The sequence below is a fragment of the Schistocerca piceifrons genome, chromosome 2 (assembly GCF_021461385.2).
Source record: "Schistocerca piceifrons isolate TAMUIC-IGC-003096 chromosome 2, iqSchPice1.1, whole genome shotgun sequence".
Classification (NCBI taxonomy): Eukaryota; Metazoa; Arthropoda; class Insecta; order Orthoptera; family Acrididae; genus Schistocerca; species Schistocerca piceifrons.
Genome location: NC_060139.1, coordinates 93,054,591 through 93,062,740, shown reverse-complemented (window position 1 = coordinate 93,062,740; position 8,150 = coordinate 93,054,591).

Here is an 8,150-nt window from a genome sequence, read left to right as displayed (position 1 = left end):
AAAAGTTTGTAACGTGAAGTTAATGTGCTTACGTCTCGTAAGTGATTTTATAGTTCAATCTACACCCTGCGACCAAATCAGAGGAACGCAGACGCCAGCCAAAAATTCGATTAACTGTCAGTAATAACTTATTCACGTAAAAAAATAAGACAAAGGTTTCACTGGAAGTGTCTTAAAGTAAAAGGCGAAAAGCGTATAGAACAAATAAAATACGTCACAGGAAGTAAATGGCGTTTGTTATTTACGAAACGAATATTTCTGTACTTACTGCGGGTGACGGCCACGTAAACAAATTTCTTATTCATTTCGTTTTGCCTTAAGATATTTTGTTTATTTCCAACGTTTCTAATACTTTACCATGACATGTAAAAACACCTGATCGCCAATTACTCTTTCCAGCATCGCTAAAACAGTCTTTACACTCAGATGTATAGACTTTGATAAGCTGATTTCTTTTACCGAAAGATTTTACATCCCTGATCGAATCTTTGAGTAAAACACCTTGGCATAAAGCACTAAATATAATATTATGTGAATCGTTTTCAATATCCATAAAGTCTCACTGATCACAGTCTTGCAAGTAGTTATGAAGGACCAGTGATAATAATTCCTTTCTCAGTTACCACTTTAGGCGTAATAATCCAATTGCCGATTCCATATTCGGTTGCCAAAATACCTTATTTATTTTTTGATTAACCTGCTTTCCCCGACAAGAAAGGCAATTAAAAATACGACGTTCGTACATCCTTTAACATGCCTGAGAATGGTCACATGATATCTGAAGTCAGCGGAAAAGCCTCCACTGCACAAAAAACGTATGGCAGCATATGCAAAATTGCATTACGATACATTTGCCACTGATGACTTCTACCCAGTTTGAGAACTGCCAGTGTATTCGAAAGTCATGGATAATACGTAACCAGGCATAGCTTATTGTTTCATGAAGGAACACATGTCTTATGGAAAATGCTACAGATGGCAGAGTGCCATAACAGTAATTAAATTTTATCATTAGCTGACAGTCGCCATAAGAAAACTGCATTCAAGTTTTAACTTTTCCCTAACATAAGGCTGTTTGCAGAGGCTAATAGAGATGTATACACAAACACATCACAAACATATATGCTAGAGGCTACATTAAACAAATATTCTGGCAATAAATACCCAACTGACCTATCGAATTAAAAGTGATGTTATTTGCTGTTGAGCTCCATTAACAATAAATACAAATCGTCTGTGTGTTGATACAGTGTTCCACAGTAGTCTACCCTCTGCAGGCCGATTCATCTCTACATAACTACTGCATCCTACATCCATTCTAATCTGCTTACCGTTGGTAAGCCTTGGTCTCACTCTACCATTTCGTCTCCATTAACAAACTGGCGGTTCTTTGATGCCTCATAATATGTCCTGTCAACTGTTGTTCCATAATTACCTCTTCCTCCTCAATTTAATTCAGTACCTCTTCTTTAGTTACACGATCCTCGTATCCAGTTTTCAGCATTCTTACTTATCACCACGTTTTGAAAGAGTCCACTCTCTTCTTGACAGAACTGTTCTGTCACTGAGTAGATGGAGCTGTCCAGATGTACTTATACTGACATCCTGAAGTGTCGGGTGTTCTGCTAATTGTCAAGATCGTCCATGCCAATATATCGACAACATGACTCGTTGTCTTCATCAGGTGCTACCCGCGACTGCCAGTCGAATGGAACGGGTCCGCCTGTGACGTGTTACCACTAGAAACGTGCTGTCAAGTTCCGTCTCGGTGTGCTGCGCCTGGCCTTGAGCTGACGTTCCTTTATGGGTCCGATGTGCCTTGATAGCTGTCTGTTCGCAGTACGGTGCTCCTGATGCTCTGTCTACGGTTCGTTTTCCATATATACATTTTCAGTTCCTCTCTTCGTTGACTTTTGCTGCAGCGCCCGTTACATTATTTTAGCAACTCTTGTGCAGGATCACGGGATTTGCTGACAAATGGTATCCAGTGTCACGATTCCTGTGCTATTCCACCACCTTTATCTTTACTGAGTCTCTTGTAACACTGCACCAATATCTGGGTGTCTGCTCCAAAGCCCTCATTTTTTCATAGTTCATGTCATGATTAAGTTCCCGACATTGCGTTTGAAGTCCATTTTCATTGTAGTTTCCCCAGTGTACTGTATGTCGCGTTGTCATGGTATATACCCTTGTGAAATCGGACAGTTGTTAAGAAAATGCAATCCTAAAGTTTAATAATCACCCCAAGTTTCTATCTTCATTCGCGTAGAAGATTTAGACTTACGGACTCCTAAGAATCTTTTTTAACCATTCTAATAACGGAATAATATACGAATATGGTGCCAGGAAATGATCAGTGGGCAGCTACAGCCATTCAAAATAGAGTAGTTGTTATGAGACCATACAAGATCTCTCTGCTCATACAACAGCATACATACAATGGGTATACGTATATCTACATTTACACTTACTACAATACTCCTCAAGCCACATTATGGCTCGTGGCGGTGGCATATTGTGAGTACCACCGTTATCTTTTTACACTCCAGCTGCGTATGGTTCGCGGGAAGAGCATTCGCTGTTAAGCGTCTACAATCTATCTCCTTGTATCTCCACGATAATTTCGCGAGATATACCTAGGAGGAAGCAGTTTATTAGTTAGCTCTTCTACAAAAGTGCTGTTTAACAGTAAACCATACTGTTATGTACAGATCCTCTCCTGCAGTTGGCTGAACGTCTCCATGACCCTTTTTTCCTCTTGCTAAGTGAATATGTAACGAAACGCGCGTTGTCTTCTTTCGTTCTTCACTGCTTCCTGTCTGATACCGATTCCAGACTAACGAGCAATATTCAAGTACAGGTCGAAAGAGGATTTTGTAAGCTACTTCCGAGAGAGTAGTTATTTGCTGAGGTTTCTTCCAGTGAATCTCAGTCCGACATCTACCTTTTCCTGCGATTAGTTTTATGTCGTTGGTTTACCTTAAATCGCTGTACACGAGTACTCGAAGACGTTTCATGGGTGTTGTTTGCTTCCAGTGATTTTTCTGCAAACTTGTAATAAAAAAATAGTGGGTCCTTCTGTCCACTCATGCGCAATGCATTTTATTTGTTGATGTTGAGGGTTAACTGCGAATTGCAGCACCAAGAGTCTGTTCTCTGCAAGTCCACTTGCAGTTCTCTTCAACTTTATATCGTTGTGACTTTGTACAACCCTGTGGAATTTCAAACGTCATCTACTAGGTCATTTATATATATTCTGAGCAAAGTAGTTGTCCAATAAGACTGCCTTGGTACATTTGCGAAGTTTCTTCTACGTTTCACGATTTGTCTCCATTCATAGTGGTAAGCTATGCTCTTTTTCATACAAACTGTCCAATAAAATCGCACAGCTGGTCTGATATTCCACAACCGCGTATTTAATTGTCAAGGCGTCAGTGCGGAACTGTAGCCGGCTGCGATGGCCGAGCAGTTCTAGGCGCTTCATTTCGAAACCGCGATACTGCTACGGTTGCAGGTTAGAATCCGGCCTCTGGCATGGATGTGTGTGATTCCTTAGGTTAGTTAGGTTTAAGTAGTTCTAAGTTCTAGGGGACTGATGACCTCATATGTTAAGTTCCCTAGTGCTCAGAGGCATTTGAACCATTTTTACGGAACTGTAGCTAACGCCTTGTGGAAGTAAAGGTGCACAACATCAACCTGAGCGCTGGTATATACTGCTTTGTGTCTGGTGGACGAACGGAGCGAGCTAGTTTTTTTAGTGCCATTGTTTTTTGAACTTATGTTGGTTTCTACAAGGGGGGATTTTCGGTCATTCAGAAATATCATAATACTGCAACAAAACGACGTCAGAGATATGGGCCTACACTTTGCTGCGTCTGTTATACGATCCTTCTGGAAAATGGAAACGCCCTAGGCTGCTTCCAAACATTAGGATCGCTTCGCGCTTTCAGCAACACTTCTGCTAGAAAAGAAGGAAGCTTTTTTTTCATACTCCATGTAAAATATTGTTGGTATCCCACTGGACTAGTGGTCTTAAATCCGTTGTGCAATATCAGTTACTTTTATATCCCTTGGTTACGTATCGCGTTGCCTTCCACTTTTAAGTCCTTGCGACAATTTAAGTGAGCAGCTAGTGTGATCTTCCGCAGTGAAACGATTATGGATTAACACATTTAGTATTTCCGTCTTCTCTGTGTCGTTCAAGGTTTGGATGATGCTATGATCACAGAATATCTGGACAAACGTTTACTGATTTAAAGTAACACCAAAATTTCTTAGAAATTTCTGTCGTTAGAATTTTCTTTTCGGATTCATTGAACGCTTGACAAATGCTTCTTTACGATAATATTCGCTTCGTTTAGTTTGTCTGTGAATTTATGACCACATTTAAATTTGCTGTGAACCTGTCTTTCCTTTTGTAGCAGCTCTGATCTGCATTCAACATCCAATACGATCGTTCAAAGGAGAGCAAATTGTTTATTTGCGCCGTTGTACAAATGAAATCTCCAAGTGCCAATAACGAGTGTCACAGTACCTTCTAGAATGAGAAACCAACAAGAAATATATTTTCCAATAATCTAGAGCTGCGATCACCAAACTGACAACCGAAAAGACAAACGGAAAGAGAGACTACACACAGCGCTCAAGCTATCAGAAGGCGCACTGAATACAGTTCCATGCCCAATCAATGCGTCAAGTATGCCGAAGACTTCCATGAAACTGAAACCGATGAAGGCATCCAATAAACTGCACAGGAAAGCACGAATGTTGCTAACGCGTGTTGAAACATTGTCCTGTATCTCGCCTGGATTGCGACATCGAATCCACTACTAAAGATATCACTACAATCGAGTCAAAGGAGTTGCAGTGTCGAATAACTTAGGAAAGCCAACGTTCCCAGAAAATTACCAGATCCTTCCCCTGTAGGCCAGAATGCCTTTATAAGCAACGGCCTGGAAGTTCACAAACCTATCCTTCGCTAAGACAGTACTCATCATCCTCGTGACACGCTACTGGATCCTGGCTATGTGCCTGTGGATTGGACTTCGGTTTGCTGTATGAAGTATTTAGCGCTGTACTGGCAATGACTTCACAACGACTTGCCGACTCACTGGTATCAGTCCCCCACAATGAAGTTTTCCTCACTCATACTGCATCAGCTCGTTCTGGTTTTGGAGAATAGTAACTGGCGAGGTTGTATAGTTGTCGACAATAAAAGCCGTGCACGGTGGTACACATGACCAGTCAAGCATGTACAAAACTTTTCACTGTCTGGAGTCGTGTGTAGCTCGTTCCAAAGAGAGGAGGCTTCGTGCCAGAGCCGCGTAAATAAAATAAAAACTAAACAACGATATCCTCAGCGCAGAAACGTACCCCGCCTTTGCCGTAGCGTCGCATAGACGACCTTGGCGGTCTCCCCGCCACCGATGTCGACCCAACAGCCATGCGTAGCAGCAGCCAATGGCGCGTCGGCGAACCCACGCAGGCGAGCCCGAACGATGTCACCAGACAACAGCCTACGAAGCCGCCGCCCACGTGTCGCTCTCTTATCTCCATGGGTGGTGGTGGGAGGCTCGAGTACTCTGCCTAGCGTGGCAGGAACACACCGACCAGTGCCAAGTAAGTCGTGAACAGCAACTATGACTTGCAGGCGCTCGCCACATCGACTGAAAAAGGTGCAGAGCAAGTGTGGGCTAATTTTGCTGCTTGCTTGGCGATTGCAGAGTTTTGGGCTTAGCAGTAGCCAAGCAATGCGTAGAGTAAGGAATGGAATAGGGTACCACAATACGCTGATTTCATCTGCAGTCAGAGAAAACATTGCTTTTTCACCAACAAAGACAACACAGTTCTTAAGGGGAGTATTTGAGAATCTAGGAATCGACCTTTCTCTTCTGGACCAATACCTTTTCATTAGGTATATTTCTTCGTTGACTCATTAGATGACGTCTTCATTCGTTCCTCAGACAAAGCTTTTGATCTCCTCTGTTCTGTAATGCCACACTTCAGAGGCCTCTAATCGTTTCATTCCCGTGTTGCCAATTGTTTACGTTTGACACTCAGACTGAAATGTGCTCCAAAGATAAAATTTTGGAATCTTTTCCTGGTCTCTAGGTTTATGTTTTTGCCTAGAAGGAGAGAGTGTCATACTTAGGAATCTATCCAGACTTTCGCCTATAGCGAACTCTGTAATTCTTTTTTAAATGATGCCATTTACTTTATATGTGCTGCAGACCTTTCCTAAAATTACAAAAACTACTCTTGATAATTAAGGTTTTTCCAAATGTAGAAACATATGCCAAGATGCTACATAGTCGTGTATCTAGGAACAAATATCCTACTGAAATTAAGAAGTCCTGTAATCGAGAAATATAGTCAGAAGTTTGTGTAGCCGTATATGAGTACGTGAAATCAAACCAAGGTGAAGTATTATCGGAAGTCACTTACAAGTACGTTTTGAAACTGAAGCTATGGAAACTGTCACAAATTTCCATTTCAAGACAGGTAAGATTATTTAGACATTTACAAAACTGAGTTCATTTGACATTATCGCTTGTTCCATCTAAAAGAGCTTTTCCCTTTTTCAAAGTTCAATACGTTATACAGCACTTCAGCATGTACAGTTTGAAAAATTTGCAGATGCTGCACAGACAGTCTCTAGTGTGTCTTCTTTCATGTGATTCCAGTTCAGTCAGTGGTATGAAGTACTGCCAAAAAAAAAAAAAAAAAAAAAAATATAAAATAAAAATAAAAAAATATCTGTTCCAACGACCAGGCCGCTCTGGCCTAGCGGTTCTAGGCGCTTCAGTCCAGAAACGCGCTGCTGCTACGGTCGCAGGTTCGAATCTGTCTCGAGCATGGATGTGTGTTGTGTCCTTAGGTTAGTTAGATTTAAGTATATCTAAGTCTAGGGGACTGATGACTTCAGATGTTAAGTCCCATAATGCTTAGAGCCATTTGAACCATTTTTTCCGACGTACAGTATCCCATAAGTACAACACTCTCACCTATTGTCTGCTTATTTGTATAGAAAGACCTTTTGCCTTGAACAATCCTTGACGGCTGGTCCATTTGTTATTCTTGCACCATCGTTGCGGTGGTAAGTTCCTATGGAACCAAAGTGCTGAGGTCATCGGTCCCTAGGTTTAAACACTGCTTAAGATAACTTAAGCTAACTTACGCTAAGGTCAACACATACACCGATGCCCAAGGGAGGACTCGAACGTTCGACGGGGGGAGCCGCGCGAACCGTGGCAAGGCGCCCAAGACCGCGTGGCTATGTCGCGGCTCCTGTCATTGTAATACACAAATAAATGTCTGCCTAGTAGTAGCAATGACGTCGCTACCTAACCAGGATATAAAAAATGCTTTCCAGAAATACAGATAAATATCAATCAAAACCCTTGAATGTGAACGAGTGCACACTTCGTTTTCAGATATTAGGGAAAGAGTACAACGGAATAATGGCAATCAACGTCCGGTAGTGGCTAATATTCCTATTCCAGGTGGACACCGTACATACTCACAAATGGCGAGATTCCTGTGCACGTAATGCTAATTGTTCCACGAATTCTGCGTGACCATTCTGAAGGTTCGTGTAACCTTTAAAGGTACCTAGAACTAACGAATTCTGCGTGACCATTCTGAAGGTTCGTGTAACCTTCAAAGGTACCTAGAACTACGATCTAATATGAACACTATGGCACACAAAATTCCGATTACAGAATTTTGTAACTGACTCGACCAACATCCTGACGATGAGCCTGAACTCCCTCCAGCCGATAACAATATCTTCCGATTTCTGTAACTACAAGTGATCATAAAGGTCATGTGAACACCTGAAGAATGAATAATGGCGAGCGGAACAGACACAAGTGGCACACGCAACATTCTGCGTCCTACAGCGAATTTCGGAAAGATTTTGACTTATACGGAAAACCAAATTATGTGACGTACTGTCGGAGTAATATGTGTTAACGTCGCATATACGCACTTATAGTAAGTTCTTTACTTGAATGTGAAGTGTGTGGTATTTAATACCAGAAGAGCAGCAAGCTGCACGCTCACAACAGGACTCCATTATTCCTGAGACTGGCAACAGACACTGGACATCGAATAGGTAGGGTGTGTTGAATTTGTTTATGTAGCACCAG